Source organism: Anser anser (genome assembly GCF_964211835.1).
Source record: "Anser anser genome assembly, chromosome: Z".
NCBI lineage: Eukaryota > Metazoa > Chordata > Aves > Anseriformes > Anatidae > Anser > Anser anser.
Genome location: NC_139723.1, coordinates 1336327 through 1353151, shown reverse-complemented (window position 1 = coordinate 1353151; position 16825 = coordinate 1336327).

The following is a 16825-nucleotide window of genomic DNA, read 5'->3' as shown; positions in this document are numbered from 1 at the left end:
GGAGCTCCAAACATTAAGATGAGCCCTGTTAGGACACTACGTCTTGCATGACACTCATTTACTGCTCTTTCCTGGCACAGGACTGCTGAGCTACGGCTCAGTAGTCCATTTTTCCTATGAAATGAGTGCTTATTTAAAGAGTCATCTTGTGGTTTTTCTTTTCTATCTGTTTCTCTGACTTTATCTTATAGCTGTTTGCTCTCCTGTTCAATCACAGAACCTCTTAGTACGAAAGAAAAGAACAAGTTTTCTTATTAGGAAAATAGGCCATACTAATGAACAAACCATGTCAGGTCAGCTTCACTTGACTCTCACATTGAGAGCTCCAGATGGCAGAGATTATAAGCAAAGTCAGGTGGTAGATAATGACAGTTATTGGCAATGGACGGGCAGAACCATATTTAAGAATTCTAAGTGTTTCTCTGAAATTTTTGAAGTAGTTTCAACTAATCTTTTTTCTGTAACTGTGGGAGGAATTGAAATGTCTTTCCTTCAGTTCTGGCACAAAGAGGTCATGGTAACTTTAGAAGAAAGGAAACAAAAATAAACAAAAAGAAAACAAAATAGCAATTAGGGTAATCTTACCCACCCTTAAAAGGGACTGTTTGCTCAGGAGATTTTTGCTTGTTTTTCTCATATGGTCAAGAGAAGCAGTTCTGGTGTCACCTGAGGCAAGAAAAAAGGTATCTTTCTTACTGACAGTTACATAAAAATTCAAGTATTTTTGAGAGCAGTGTTACGAGTGCTCTCTATCCCTGCCCAGCCTTTAAGACTCAGCCCTGCCTGAGTCAGATGTGCTGCTTGTGATTTTTTTTCTTACTGCCCCTGGCAGAGGGGCTTTGAGAGCAGCTCAGTTTGGACAGGGGTCTGTGTCCGCACACTGAGCCCAGACCCAGGGGACTTTTGGCTCAGATGCTCCACCCCAACAGGCTCTACCCCGAACGGCAGCATTTTAGTAGCAACATATTTCTCGGTAAACCACCAGAGAAGCAAGATCCTCAACTCTTAGCATTGCTTTTTCCTCCTGGTAATGAGAGATAGCATCAAAGTAGGAGCTAGTTTGACTGAAGCCTGTTTGCAATGCAGTGGGAAACCACTGTGCTGCACAGCACCAGCAACCAAACACACACAGACCCCACTCCTTGGCACGGGGATAGACGGGGCTCATGCCAGGGACGTGTTGAAGCAGGACCTCTGCTCGTTGCAGTGGCCTGCGCTCTGGCTCGCTGCCCATTTAGATATGCCTAAATTCCGCTGCTGCTGTTTGGACCGGAGTGATGATTCTCCTACTGCTTTTTGATGAGTGACTCCTTCAGCTAAAACAGGAACTGTGTTTTCGTCATCTGGCTTTGACCTCCCGTTATGAGAGCAGTGACTCACTGAAGGGAAGCAGAGTCCTAGTACATGGTGCCTCAGCGTTGGTAACATTCCCATCAGAGCTTGTTAATTTGGGTGCTAATTTGCTTCCATTTTCAATGGCTGAGAAACATTAAAATTTACTGCAGCCTCTGCAGAAAGGCAGGCTTTGCCCTCTGGACAAGACCTTTCCCACCCCGTCTGCTTGTCCCACCTGACGAACTCCTCTTCCTGACCAGTGCCTCAGCTCTCACCATGAGTCCTGCCTCATGGCCCAGACAGCCCCACTGCCCACCAGTTACCCCAAATCCAGTCATCTCTCATGGTGGACACTTGGACTCCTTCATCCCTGACCCCAGCGTCTTTGCTCTCGGGTTTGGCTCATAGCTGCAGAATTGTACCTGGCAGCTCCCACTGAAGCCCACCAGCTGCATGGGTGCACTCCTGCATTGCTGATCCTTAGAGACCAGCTTCATCCACTGCTGGCCCTTGGTGCACTGCATTTTGTTGGACACCCACGTGGAGCTCTTACGGTTTTACTCATCAGGAGATGTTCAGGTAGTCTTGCGGAGGAAGCTTACCCAGTACAGCAGCTGTCAGATCGAGTATTTCATGAAGCAAAGCACTGGAAACTTGTTTCTCTGACCTCCTGGAGTTACTGAGGGCATGACCACAAAACTTACCTAAGTGCTTAAAAAACACCACTGAAACTCGGCTCAGTCAGAAATCAAATACAGAAGGCGAAATATAAAAGCATGGGCAAAAAAGATCCCTGTATCTCTTACGCTTATGCTTGTATCCTGCATTACATAAGGTACGTATCTCAAGATTAAGACAGACCAAACATTTTCTAATTAAGCAGCTACATTGTGTGTTTATAACAGAAAAAAAATCCCTTGAATGTCAGTACCGGTAAGTGACTTCTAAGTAATGCAGGTGGCCACACAGAGGCGAGGTCAGGGGGCAGAAAAGCATCTTTTCCTGATGCTGACTATGAATGAAGCCAAGGACTGAGACCTGCAGCCGTGATGGAGATTTCATGCCTGCAAGTACAACCGAGGGTGTTGTTGGGTGAGCTGGGCAAACAGCACCGGGGGAAGCACAGGCTCGACCCCTCTCCACTGCAGGGCTGAGCTTCCCCCGAGGTGGTCCATTCATGGAGCAGGTTGTTGAAGTTACATATTCATGCGCACTCTAACACAAACAGTTCCACAGATCGGGCTTCCTGCTCAGGTCCGTGTCCGTGTTGCAAGCCAGAGGGTGCAGCTGACCCCCCAGCAGGAGGGTCTCGCCCTCCCCTCAGAGCCAGGTCCTGGGTAGCCCTGCAAGTCCTGGCTCCCTCTCTGGCTGCCAAAAATGCAGGCAGCCCGCTCTGCCTGCGAGGAGGAAGGCGTGCTGCCCTCTCTGTGGCTGCGCAGAGGCCATGTGGACCATGGGGACGTTAGCTCTCATCCTGCTCACCGCGTGCAGCGCGGCGTGGGTCTGCGGGCAGGGGCCAGGGTCTGTTACAGGCCCTCCTGCTGCTCAGCCTGTGCATCGGGACCCCCGGATGGGTTCCACTCGGGCGACCATAAGAGCATGGCAGGAACGGCAGCAGTTCTGGGCTGCGAGCCCAATGACAGGGCAAGAGGTTGCCTGCTCTTCAGGCAGGGGTTTCGCTAATTGCTTTGAATTAACTTGCGTTTTGCCAGGAGGGCTCGTACGCCGGTCTGGGAACTTCTCGGTGCCAAATCCCAGAGTTTCTGGCCAACATCGGACACCTCCCTCTAGACCAGGATTAAGTGGCTTCGCTCCCAGATGGCAGGATTTACAGATGAACCCTCCCCGTGATTTTCTGCTCAGCATGATGACTCTGAGACATCTCACCTCCCTGCCCCGATTCTCCTCCCGTGTGTCATCCAAAGCTGTGATTTCTGTGTGATTTAGAGCTGGCTGATGAAGAGTAAGCTGCTGAGCATGTCAACATGCAGATTCCTAGGATCCAGCCCTAATTAGTCCAATGTATAGCTGCCTTGTTTTCACAAGGATTTTTCCTCATACTAGCTAACTAAGAACAAAACCAATCATTATTTTTCCTACAGGATGTAGGCAGCACAGCCCTCTGGAAAAAGATATTTTTTTCCTGACATGCTTTTTTTTTTTTTCTTGGCATAGTTTTTTGAAGAACGTGTTCACTGTGATATTCATGCCATGTCATCGCTGATCTCCAGCCTAAAGGTGAGCTTCTACAGACCTGTTAATGCCAATTCATGGACCAATGACTAGGTCTTCCTGTGGAAACAAAATCTCATGCATTTTGTATAAACCAGTGGCTATCAATTTTCTGATTGTTTGTTCCGGGTTGTTTGCATTTGGTTTTCATAACGGCATTTTTTTTACTTTACTTCATAAAGTAAAAAACAAAACAAAAAACAACAACAACTAAAAGCTAAACCTTGAACTCCTGACTATCCTTACTTATGAACCTGTTTTAAATATACCAACATGAAGTTTTGAGAAAATAATCTAATAATAGTTGAAGAGATTACCTGTTCAGGAAGAATGGACTACAGGGCCGAGGTAAGAAGTCATTACTACCATCTTCATACCTGCCATATTAGCCAATTAAACAAAAGTTTTGATCTTATAAAAGGAAGTGTTTACTTTGTGTGTTAAGACAACCAGGGACAAAACCTTTTGCCAATTGTAAAATCCTGCTCACAGGATGAACACGCTGTGAATGGAACACACAGAGTAGTTCCTTCGTACCCCATTATCCGATCAAAATTTTCCTTTTTCTCATGCAAATACAGTTTTATTGTAACTGCCAGTCCAAACTGTTAAATGATCTGAAAACCCAGCACAACTATAAACTATTTGCAAGTAAATATGGAATTATGGTATTGAAACAAATTTAATTTGCTTTTGATTTTTTACAAAGTAATGCCAAAAAAAAAGCCTCTAAGACCCCAGCCTGCAAGTTTAAGTATGTTTTACTATAATGTGATACAGGAATTTAAAGAGCATGTTCTTAGAATTGGATCAGTGCAGCTGAAGGAAAAGAGAAAAAAGTTTCATCTGTCTGGAGGCTTGTTGGTCTTAGAGAGTTATGGATGCATTAAACGGGTTATGACAGTCCTGCACCTGTGGAAGTCAGGAAGAACAGTTCATGTAGCTAATGGTAAGAAGACTGTCATCCTCATTGCAAGGTCCCTTTTTAACTAGGAACAAAACATCTCAAAGAGCTGAGGAAAAACAGGCAATGCTACAGAGAAATCCTTTCCAAGGGTCACAAGAAATTAAAAAAATATACATTGTAATTCTTCACAGTAATATTGCTTTTTTAGCTATTTAACTGATGACAGAATAGGCACCACTGTTCATCTTGCATGATGTAATTATTACATCAATAGATAAGATGATTTGGTAAATAAAATGAGCAAGAGGTTTTCACGTTATTGCTACTTTACCATTGATTATTTCAAGCTTTTATTGAGTAGTGATAATCAACCTTTACTTGTTTAATAAATTCTTATCCCGAAGTGTTGATTTTTATCAAAATTACCTTCTCAGTAAAGGGTGTAATTTTCTAGAGCTAAAATGAAGGATGTTCTCAATACTGGTAATTGTCCAATTATTTAGTACAATTTTTACATTTTAACAAGCTCAGTGAGTTTCAAGGCAGGCTGAACACACTGTGTGGTTTATAAGCATGCTAAATAGGAAGGCACCTGCCAGCCTTTTAATTTTACCTGGTCTTCTTGTTAACTAGGAAAAATGGGAGTTGAGCACATTTTATCTTGCTGGCTGTAAAATAGACATCACCGTTTTCACGCACCACAACACAAAACAAACGTTATTCGAGTCACTTTCCACTCAGAAACCGTGTTCGTTATTAGGTGCTGATTACAACGCTGGATGAAACCCAATGAAAGCAGCCCTGCACGACTCAGCAGGAACAGCCACCACCGGCACTACAGTCGCACAAAGCTGGACAAGGCCGAGGTGGACGCGCAGCACACCCTGCCTGGGTAAACCGCTGGATGCAAGGAGCAGGACGGGGAGAGGCAGTGCTCGGCTCTTGTGCAGCGCAGAAGAAAAGGGACAGTGCTCAGCACTCGGGGAACCCTGGGAGACCCCCTCTCCTTTCAAACCCGCAGCCTGGTCTCACAGGAGCAGAGAAGCAATACGACCCAGGTTACTCAGGATTTACGGCATGCTGACTGCAGAACGAAAGCCTTGACTAGCCTGGAAATAAAGCACGAAGTGATCCTAATCTAAATACACAAGGCGGTGGTAGAGACATCTGTGCCTGGGAAGTCTGGTGTTCTTCTGGAGAGGGAGGAAGATGATGGGTACCCTGCCCACAGCATGGGCACTGCCGCTACATCTGCTGGTCACGGGTACAGCAGCAAAGGAGAGGACCTGGGTGGCAAGGGACATGTTTTAGGGTTTGCAGCTGAACGCACTGAGAAATGAACAGCCGTTCAAGATGCATGCTGTCCTCTATTGCCATGCAGCTGTGAAAATACTACACCTGTGCCAGGCTGTGGTTAGGCAACAATAGGTTGTACCTGATAGTCTTTGTCACCGGAAAGACTGGCTGAATCTCAGCACAGAAGTGAAACACAGATTTTGCTCCGTGATTTGTACCACCAGTAATTCTGACAGCCAAACCCCCCCGAGCAGCGAGAAACAAGTGTTGCCTGACAATATTATTGATTTTCTTATTTTGCAAGAATCACCAAATAAGCACTAGAGGGCAAGGCTGGAAGAGAGCTAAAAACAACCAGATTTGGACTGCAGTAAAACACTTGTCATACTAATGAAATTTCCTTTTGATAAATGAATGTAAATCGGGCTTGGAAGGAACACTCTCATTTTAAAGTCGGCTGAAAGACCATAAACAGAATTATGAGTGACGATATAGCAAACCGGGGAGGGTTTCTTCAATACGACAGCAAAGGTGTAGGTGTCAGGACTTGTTCCATTTAACATCCTCATTAATGATGCAGAAGAAGAATCAAATGGCGTGTAATGAGGGTTGATACCTGGGAGGATTAGTAAGCACCGGTGAGAGCTGCAAATTGATGCGGAGAAGCAGACGTCGGAATCACGGGCAGAAAAGAACAAAAGCCACAAGGCACGTGTGCGGGAAATAAAATCTAATAAAGAGAAACGTGAGAAAACCAAAGCCAGAGGAAACGTCACTTGGGCAAGGGCAAAGTGAGGTCAGCAGCAGGCGGGCAGCACCCCAGGCACCCCCGCCACCACCGCCGGATCCATCCCTCGCATCCCCGCTGCTACTGGAGTGCGCAGAGCAGCGACGGAGGTGGGAGGGAAGGACGCAGAGACTGGTCCTGGGGGAAGCCTGGCACTGCTGCAGCTGGGCTGCTGCTGCGGCTTGGCACAGCCCGGGCTGCCACTGACATCAGAGCAGGTGTAGGAAGGCGAAGTGCAGCCTGGAGGGCTGAAATCACAGCCTCGGCTGCCAGCCCAGCAAAATGCAGTGTGAAGCTTTCCAAACGATTTGGGCTGTACCGTGCACGGAAATTCCTATGTTCCAGAAAGCAAGAGCAATTTCAGTGAATTCTAATTAAGGCAAAACCCTATAAAATCTCATGGAGTCGATGAGAGGGTAATAATGCAACATTAATACCTACTTGAAAGTAATCAGCCTTATGCAGGTAAGACTCATAATATGTCTGAGCTCAGAAAGGTGGAGCCATATGGAATGGAAGGGGAATTTCTAAGCAATTACAGGTGCTTAGAGTCTGACTATATGGCTCCAGTAGTGCAAAAGGCATAGTAAATGCCTTCAGATGCCTTGTGAGCATTGCCTTAGCTGCTGTTATGAAACAGGGCATGCTAAATCCTTTGAGGAGCTGTGGATTTCAGCTAAGATGTATTTCCTCTCTGTATGCTGCAGCACATCCTGCAGCTCTCCATCACAGCCCTGTAAAACCCTACTGGAAGAGTGGTTTTGAAAATGCCACTGAGCAGCACCCACAAACACACAGGACTGCACTGGGAAGAGCAGACTGCAGGCACAGAGCATCTGAGACATCATGGGCAATTTGTTGGTTCAGCAGGGCCGGAATTTGAGCTGAAACAAGAATTAGATGTTGCTATCCTATTTTATCAGTGTTATCTCCCGTGTAAAAAATGTAAAAAAAAAAAAAAATCTAGGCAAATTCAGTAATTTCTTCCTGACAGCATTATTAGATAATTAGGGTGTATTGCAAGTTCATTTTTCATATGCCCACCTAAACTGACGCAGCTCTTAATTTCAGCGGGGTCATAGCAGTACAGCAATGTGAAAGGAGTACCTCAGCAGATATTCCTCACGCCCATTCACCTGCAATAAGACATAAAATTCTTAGCATCTCAGAAAAGAAGGCAGAAAACCCATGGGGAACTTTTTAACTCCACAAGAAACATGCAGAAATGAAACTGAAGCCTACAGAAAATAATCCATTGATGTTCGCAGGAAAAAAAAAATAGGCAATGCAGGGAGGTAATTTTATCCATACACCCTGGCCAAGGAGGAATACCTCGGTGCAGAGGGTTCTTTGCAATGCCAGAGATACACACCTGACAGCTGCCTGTCCCACAGCTCATCTCTGTGCGGGCTCCTGTGCGGCGCGGTGGCAATCAGGAGGTGTGGGACAGTGCCAGCAAGGAGCCCGACCCGCTCCTGGCTCCCTCTGCGTGGAGCAGGCTGAGCCCCTGTCATCAGGCAGACGGGCCATGGCAAAGCTTCTCCAGCACTGATGTCAAGTCCAGGACTCTGCTCAAGCCACGTCCTCATGGGCACCTGGCTGGGGGCAAAGCTACAGCTCCAGTGACCTCTGGGGAAGCAAATGCCGTGCTGGCATTTCCCTGGAGGGAAAGAAGTAGCTGAGCAACCCTGCCCCTTCGCTAGGAGGTGAGCACCTCTCCGGGTCTGGACACCAGAGTGGGTTATCTGTTCTTCCACCTGTCCTGAGCAGCAAGCAGCTGTACAGAGGAAGGTGCTGAGCAGCATCCAGGGAGCAGGAGCAGCTCCCTGCAAACCATGGAGGCTCTCTGTTCAGGGCAGGAGAAAGCAAACCATTTTGGTCAATGGGGTTCCTTGGGCTGACCGCGATTCTTCAGAAAAGAAAAACATTTTCTTTGCACGTGAAGGATAGTGACAAGAGCACCAAATGTGAATGCCATAATCACAGATGTGGCCGTTGCTACTCCAAATTGTAAAGAACAGCTGTTGGTTAATGGGCCAGACATGGCGAGTTGTGATTGTTGTGACAATTGCCAGGCTGACTGGGACCTATCTGCACAGAGAAATCTACGCCAAAACATCCCACTGATTTCTGACACCCATATCTTCCCTTCACCCTTCATCTTGCTGCATTTTGCTTCTGACTGCAATCCACTTGACGAGGGACTGTGCTGTGCTACATACCTGCCAGCTGTCTCACACAATACATCTTTATCTTCATCACACTGTATTTATCCTGATGAACCCAGCGTGTTATTAAGCGCAGGAAATAACTGCCACGGATTCACATATTAGCTAAACCTAAAAATATCACAGACACATCACAATCTGGTTGAGGGGCTTCTAAGCGACCCATTTGTTGACAATAATAGTTACAGCATGTTAAGAATAACCCAGAATCTGAAGTTTTTTTTGAGCAGTGGTCACACAGATGGCACAGCAAGGTACTAAGCATGAGATGTGTACGAAGATGACTCAGCCTTCCCCTCCTGCAGGGTAAACAAAAGGTGATCTTGGCTCTCCTGCATTACTTTTCCAGCTAGTTGAAGTGCTACTAGTGTTCATCTTTCTCCTGGCCATCTGCAGACTTGAAAAAATTAAAACCTAAGACGGCTGGTAGAAAAAGGGAGCTGCAGCACTCTGCTCTCCAGGTGTTGTCTAAAATCAAGGGTAAAGCACTGTCCCCGAAGGAGAACCAATGCCACCCATGAGAGAAGTTAGTGATGCTTAACTTTATAAAGTTTGTATTGTTTTATGTATAGATACGTGTACATTTATATATGATCCAATGATTCTAGAGGAGAATGTCCACTATCACAAGTAATTATCTTCAGGGTGGATAGTTGGGTAGTTCTGTTTTAATTCTCACAGTTCTTGGCTAATTTGTAGTTTTCCAGTTCTAAGGATGCCCTTATTTCAGGCTGGTTACCATCTGGTATCTGCTTTGGTACCCATGAGGGTCTTGCTCTGAAATCAATAAATTCCCACATGTTATGGGACCTGCAAAGCTTCCACACAATGTGTAGATCCGATTGACAGCAATGGGAGTTACTGCATGAGATGCTGATTTTTGTAATTATGTTTACTGCATCAAAAAATGTACTAGCATCCAAAATACAACATTTCTGTTTAAATGTATAAGAGATGAGAAATGTTTGAGATACTAAAATGTCTTGGTGAAAACAAGACCTCTAAATCAAAGGCTTTTGTTGTACAATTTGTACTTTTTGAGGAATCAGTATAAACCACAGTGACAGGATCGCTGTTTCATAACAATAAGTGCACCTGGAAATGCCATACCATAAAAACACTGTCCAGCACAGGTGAAATCTCAGTTGTTTTATCATAGAGGGTAGGATGGAGATCAGCAGAAAGAAATCATTTTTGTCTGGGCAGAAGGCTTTAGGCTGGACAGGGCTGGGTGGACCCAGCCTGGGTGGCTGGACCCATCTAAAACACCAGCCTGATTCTGTTGACACCACAAGAATCACTTCAGGTTTCACAGGTTATCCAAGCTTTTCCAGGTTCTTGTACTTCATGTGATTAGTGCCACAGAGGTGCCTCTTATGGAAAATTTACCTTAAATCAGCCGCTGGGGGCTTGAGGTCAAGGAGGATTCCTCCCTGAAGTGAAAAGATGGTTCTTTTTTTAAGTTATGAAACCTAACAGTTTGTTAACTCTTTTCCTTGATTTGGTTCTTTGAACAGACTGCGTGACAACAGTACTGCCTAATGAAAATGAGGAGTATGAACAGATCAGCTCCATTTGTGACTCTGGAAAGGACAAGCTGATCGGTCCCTAGGGGGAGACAGGGAGAGCTAAACGTCAGGGTTTTTTATGTGCAAGGTGCAATGCAGTAAATTAAATCTCTTCTTCATGCACTTCCACCCACACAAAGAAACTAATTGTATGACTCTGCATGCTGCAAAAGTAGGCAAATAGAAGATATTTGCAGGCTGAGCATCACCCTTGCGTTAACAGAAAAATAATTATGCTCATATTAGTGCATAATCCCCTAGCCGCACTTCACAATCTGTGCAGGGATATTTTCTCTAGAGAGATGCAATATGGGCTGGAGTTTGAAAAAAAAAAAATCCCAATGCATTTAGGCAGCCAGGTGCCACTGAAAGGTGAAGGAAGTTGGGCCCCTACTTCCTTGTGTCTGCCTTTAAAGTTTAAGCCGTGACACACTCCTCCATCAACACACTTTTTAAGAATAGTGTGTTGTGGTCATGCTTCAGATAGGTGGGTGTAGGCCTTTTGAACAGTGGAACATGTAAAGCTGGCATATCTGCCATTAGCCTTGCTGAGAGAAGTAAATACCGAGCATCTCTAAAGGTAAGAAAACGTTGATGAGTGTTCCTGAAAATGGGTAATGACTTAGACCCTCAGTTGATATGAAATTACAGGCATGAAATCAAGGAACTGAGATGAGTAACACAAACTGCAGAGCTGATGAACCCTGAATAGCTGGAAATGCTGTCCTTTTGCTTTTATAATTGGAATTCTGGGAGGAAAAGGGAGATATGAGAGATTAAGAAAGCAATGAATTTTGTTACAAAACAAACCAAATCTGACTCATCAGCATGAGCAGCAGAAAGATCTTTATAATTTGTCCTTTTAAGCCAGGGTAATGCAATTGAAAATTGCTTGAATAAAGAGAATAGAAAAGCACAAAATTCACTCTTTCTTGTCTGGGCCTGTTTTCAATCTACCATCTCTTTCTTTTCTCTTCCTTTCCCTTGCTGTGGGATAACACCTGACTCAAGTTATTTTCAGATGGCTTCATTTCTCATATATGTGAAAACATTTGGAACAAGCCTATAAAGACAGTGGAGTCATTAAACATTTATGTCTAAGTAAGTAACAGTGTCTGTCTTCAGACAGTTCTTCAGCCCTGACGCATTTGAACTGCATTGTAATATGAAACTAATTAATTATGGTAATACATTATGAACTAGCTTCTTCTTAAAGGGATGGAATTCTCTCAACTTCATAAGAATGCTGAGGTCACATAGGTTCTAAATTTCCAAACACCTGAAATATTTAGTAGCACCATGAAATTGATCTGCATAGAAGTAAGATGTCCAAGTACACAGGCCTTGCCTGGGGCTTTGTCAGTGCAATTTCTTTGACAAAGAAGGACCCACATGCACTTTCCTAATGGAAAGTGATTCACCATATTAGTTTGAGACACAGTACACTGCAACGCAAGCAACTCATGCAACTCAGTTGCATGCTGTATGGAAATCCAGGCATGACTCACGACACTCTATATAGAATTGCAAGCAGACATTTGCGATAACTAAGCAGAATTTTAAAATCACATCCCCTTGCTCCATGCAAAGGGACCCCAGAGGAGCAATCCTTTTGGATTCAGCCAAGCACTCAATCAAGTGCTTAATCCTACGTATATGTTAACGCAGGACAAGAAAGTGATTTAAGGAAGTGAGCAAGATTTAGCATTTCTTCAATGGTTTTACATCACCTGCAGCATGTATTTAAATGAGTTTCTAAACTGAAGACACGAAAGGCCATTTTCTTCCCCCCCTAAATTTTACTCGAGTCTGAGTGTCACATAGGGTATTTATAGAGAAAAACATTCGGCTGAAATCTGAGATCCTTGTAACATTTTCTGTAGCTGTCACTGGATTGGAGAGCACTGTTGTCTGAACGGATGCTCAGTCTGGCACAGCTTCAGCCTAGCTTTTCAAAAGTGCTGAGCAGATGCACTGAGATGTGCTCAGCATGACCCAGTACCAGACTTGGGAGCAAAAGATGGAGAGAGATGAGAACAACATTCACTATGTCTAAGTTTAGATGTGTAACTGCAGTGCCTGAATTAGGCCTGTGAATCAGAAGTGAGCTGCTTACATACTCGCAAGACAGTTGGCTCCGTGGTGTGATTCAGAGTTTACTCTTACAGAAGCTCTAAAGGAGGCTATTTCTATTAGGTTTTAGAGGAAATCTAAAAGAATACTCAGAGTACTATGAATAACTTTCCCTAAACTATTTCAGTTTTAAAAGCCTTGAAGGAATTTTCACTGTAGCGTCTTCATAAGATACATAAAATTGATAGAAAGGGAATTGAAAGGGCCAGTTGAATCTGGCAAATCAGCAGATGGGTGCCACAGGCAGGGGTTTGGCTACTCAGACCATGGGACTCACGTCGAGAAACCTGGTCTGCTGGGGGCTGAGGGGGTCCACCTGTCAGAGAAAGGGAAGTACATCTTCAGCCATGGGCTTGCCAAGTTGGTGAAGAGGGCTTTAAACTGGAGTTGCCGAGGGAGGGGAACCTCAATCCAACCCGCCCCTCCCAGCTTGATGCCAGTGTCAGTGACAGAGCCTGGAGAAGGGTCATGAGTCAGCAGGAGAGCACCTGAAGAGCAACACAAAGGAAGTCCAGCCACTGCAGCCAGTGAGTCAGCTTCATCGGGGGCCCCGCTCAAATGTCTCTATGCTAACACACGTAGCATGGGTAATAAACACGAGTTAGAGATATACGCACACCTGCAGGGCTTTGGCACTGGCATTACGTATGGCATTATGTATGGCATTACGTATGCATATATAGCATGGTGGGATGCCTTCCATGACTGGAGCATCAAGATGGAAGGACACGGGCTCTTTAGGAAGGACAGGAAGGGGAGAGTCTGTAGCCCTCTATGTCCTATAATGTCCTTCTCCAAGTGACAGCGGAGAGGTGTTACGCTGGACTTCATTCTCACCAACAAGGTGGGGAATGAGAAAATCAAGAGCAGCCTTGGCAGCAGTAATCATGAAATGGTGCAGTTTAGGATATTGAGGGAAGCAAGGAGGGAGGACAGGAGCACAACAAGCTTGCTACCCTGGACTTTGGGAGAGCAGACTGCGCTCTCTTCAGGGATCTGCTCTCGGACAAAGCCCTGGAGGGAAGAAAAGCCCAAGAAAGCTGGTTGATATTCAAGGATCACCTCCTCCACACTCAGGAGCGATGCATCCCAGCATAGAGGAAGTCGGGCAAAAATACCAGGAGGCCTCCATGGAGGAACAAGGAGCTCCTGGCCAAACTCAAGCAGAAAAAGGAGGCCTACTAGGCCTCCTAGGCCTTCTAGGCCTAAAGGAGGTGGAAGCAAGGACAGGTAGCGTGGGAGGGATACAGGCACACTGTGTGAGCAGCCAGGGATAAATTGGGCAAAGCCAAAGCACTGACAGAATTAAATCTGGAAAGGGACATCAAGGTCAAGAAAGGCTCCTATAGGTACACCAGTGGGACAATGGTAAAAGTAAAACAAGGGAAAAGTGATCCTTTTGCTAAAGGAAACGGGAGACCTGGTTACCTGGGATATGGCTAAGGCTGAGGTACTCAACAACTTTTTTGCCTCAGTCTTTACTGATAAGAGCTCCAGCCACATAGTTCAAGTCTCTGAAGGCAAAGGCTTGGGAAAATGAAGAGCCACCCAGTGTAGGAGAAGATGAGGTTCAAGACCAGCTAAAGAAAGAAATCATGTACATTTTATTTATTTATTTATTTATTTATTTATTGTCACGTGCTATGACTCTATGATCTGCCTGGATTTTTGCAAGGCATTTGACAATGTACACCATGATATCCTTGTCTCTAAATTGGAGAGACATAGATTTGACAGATGGACTCATTGGGTAAAGTATTAGCTGGAGGGTCACGCTCAAAGAGTTGTTGTCCTTGGCTAAATATCCAGGTGCAGACCAGTGATGAGTGGTGTTCCCAGGGGTCAGTATTGGGACCGGCACTGTTTAACATCTTTGTCAGTGACATGCATAGTGGACTGGGTGCACTCTCACCATGTTTGCCAATGGCACAAGCTGTGAGGTGCAGTTGACACGCTGGAGGGAAGGGATGCCATCCAGAGGGACCTGGGCAGGCCTGAGAGGTGGGCCTGTGTGACCTCATGAGGTTCAACAAGGCCAAGTGCAAGGTCCTGCATCTGAATTAGAGCAATCCCATGCACAAATACAGGCTGGGCAGAGAATGGACTGAGAGCAGCCCTGAGGAGAAGGACCTGGGGGTTCTGGTTGATGAGAAGCTCAGCATGAACCAGCAACGTGTGCTTGCAGCCCAGAAAGCCACCCGTACCCTGAGCTGCACCAACAGCATGGTGGCCAGCAGGGCAAGGGAGGGGATTGTCCCCCTCTGCTCTGCTCTCGTGAGGCCCCACCTGGAGCCCTGCGCTCAGCTCTGGGGCCCCCAGCACAAGGACAGGGACCTGTTAGAGGGGGCCCAGAGGAGGCCATACGGATGATCAGAGGGCTGGAGCACCTCTCTTTTTGAAGACAGTCTGAGTGAGTTGGGGTTGTTCAGCGTGGAGAAGAGAAGGCTCCAGGGACACCTTACAGCGGCCTGCCAGTGCCTAAAGGGGGCTGCAGGAAAGCTGAGGAAGGACTCTGTGTCAGGTGGTGTAGTGACGGGACAAGGAGTAATGACTTTAATCTAAAAGTGGGTAGATTTAGGTCAGCTAGAAAGAAGAACCTCTCTACTCAGAACGGTGAGGCCCAGGCCCAGGCTGCCCAGAGGAGCTGTGGCTGCCCCATCCCTGGCAGTGCCCAAGGCCAGGCTGGATGGGGCTGGGGGCAGCCTGGGCTGCTGGCAGGTGTCCCTGCCCATGGCAGGGGGTGGCACTGGGTGGGCTTTAAGGGCCCTTCCAGCCCAAAATGTTCTCTGATTCTATGAAAATCCATCTTTTATAGCACTTGACACAATACTTACCTATTGTCTTTCAAAGCCAGTATTACTTAACTGTCTGAATTGTTCAAAACTCCCTATACCATTATGTCTATTTTTTGCATAAGACTAGGTTTATTTTTCTTTCGGTGCAAATACAGGAATACAGGATTCTCTGGAAAACTGTACTCCAGCTTTTAAAAGGATCATCAGATAACTCAGTCTTCCTTCCTCCTCTGCCACCGTCAAAAGGAGCCTACTTAATACTACTTTGACACAAAATCTGAGTAGAAGCTTAACTTTAAGCTCTGTTCTAGCATTTGTAATCTGCGTCTTCTTCTTTCTTCCTGTTTCTGCTAAGAGTTTCTCTGTTCTGCCACTAATAAGTGCTTACACAGAATCATGTGAACAGGTATGTAAAAATTTATCATGGAAAGGAAAAAGCAGTGAATTGCATTGATTTCAAAGAGTTTGATGTAGTCACTGGTTAAAAGGTGTGTTCAGTATCTACAGGTATTTTCAGACAAGTTTCATTCAAGGTTGGGGCAGAGTAATATCTACATGTATTTTCAGACAAGTTTCATTCAAGGTTGGGGCAGAGTAACTGAAATACAGGGTAAAGAAAGAAAAACTGGTAGCTACATATTTTTTCCTAGATGCCCAGTTTTTAATATATCCCCTACAGACTGTGAATTTTCATGCAGGTAACTGAGGTAGTAACCTGTCAAACCATGGTATCAAACATTGCCTTTACTTCCTGGATGTTTGCGATGCTCTGCATTGCACTATAGCTATTCTTAAATGTAAGACTAACTCACTATGTCTAATGGAGCTGACATATGACTTTGCTATTTGTCTAACCTTTATAGGTCCATTTCACATGAGCACTTCACGGATCAGCATATGCAAAGCTGCACGTCCTTAGCTCTAAGTTCATTTCCTTATCAGAATATATGGCACTACATTATGCTGCATGTTTTTGATTTGAAACACTGACTGATAACACAGGCATACTCAAACAAAACGGTACATATATCAGCAACCAATTCATTTGTTTTGAGGAAAGAATACGATATCAGAAAGAAATATATAGCTCAGCTAAGTTTGATTGGAGTAGTCAAATAACTGAAACGATATAACCGGTAAGATCTGTTTTCCTGATAACTACCCATATTCAAATATTACCTATTTATTTTTCTCTGATATCTTCATGAAACGTGGAATGTATTTGACATATTATTTTCCACTGTGCATTTACTGAGTTGTTGGAAGCAAAATTTCTTGTTCTTTCTGGTTATATTATCTCCATAAATAGCAATGAGAGAAACAATATTTTTAATGAGTGTTTGTGTCACTAACTAGAAAAATATTTACTGAAATGATTTCTATTAGTGCCTAGCAGAGTTGGAGTTTGAACCTTTTCAGTCTGCAGTCAGCAATGCTAGCTAGCTTAGTAACTGATTCAGAGCAAAATGCTTGTTTGTAGAGTTGTCCCCTTCTAAAATGCCGCTGTGGTGGGAGCTTTAGAAATAGACTTTGTGAAAGAAAAG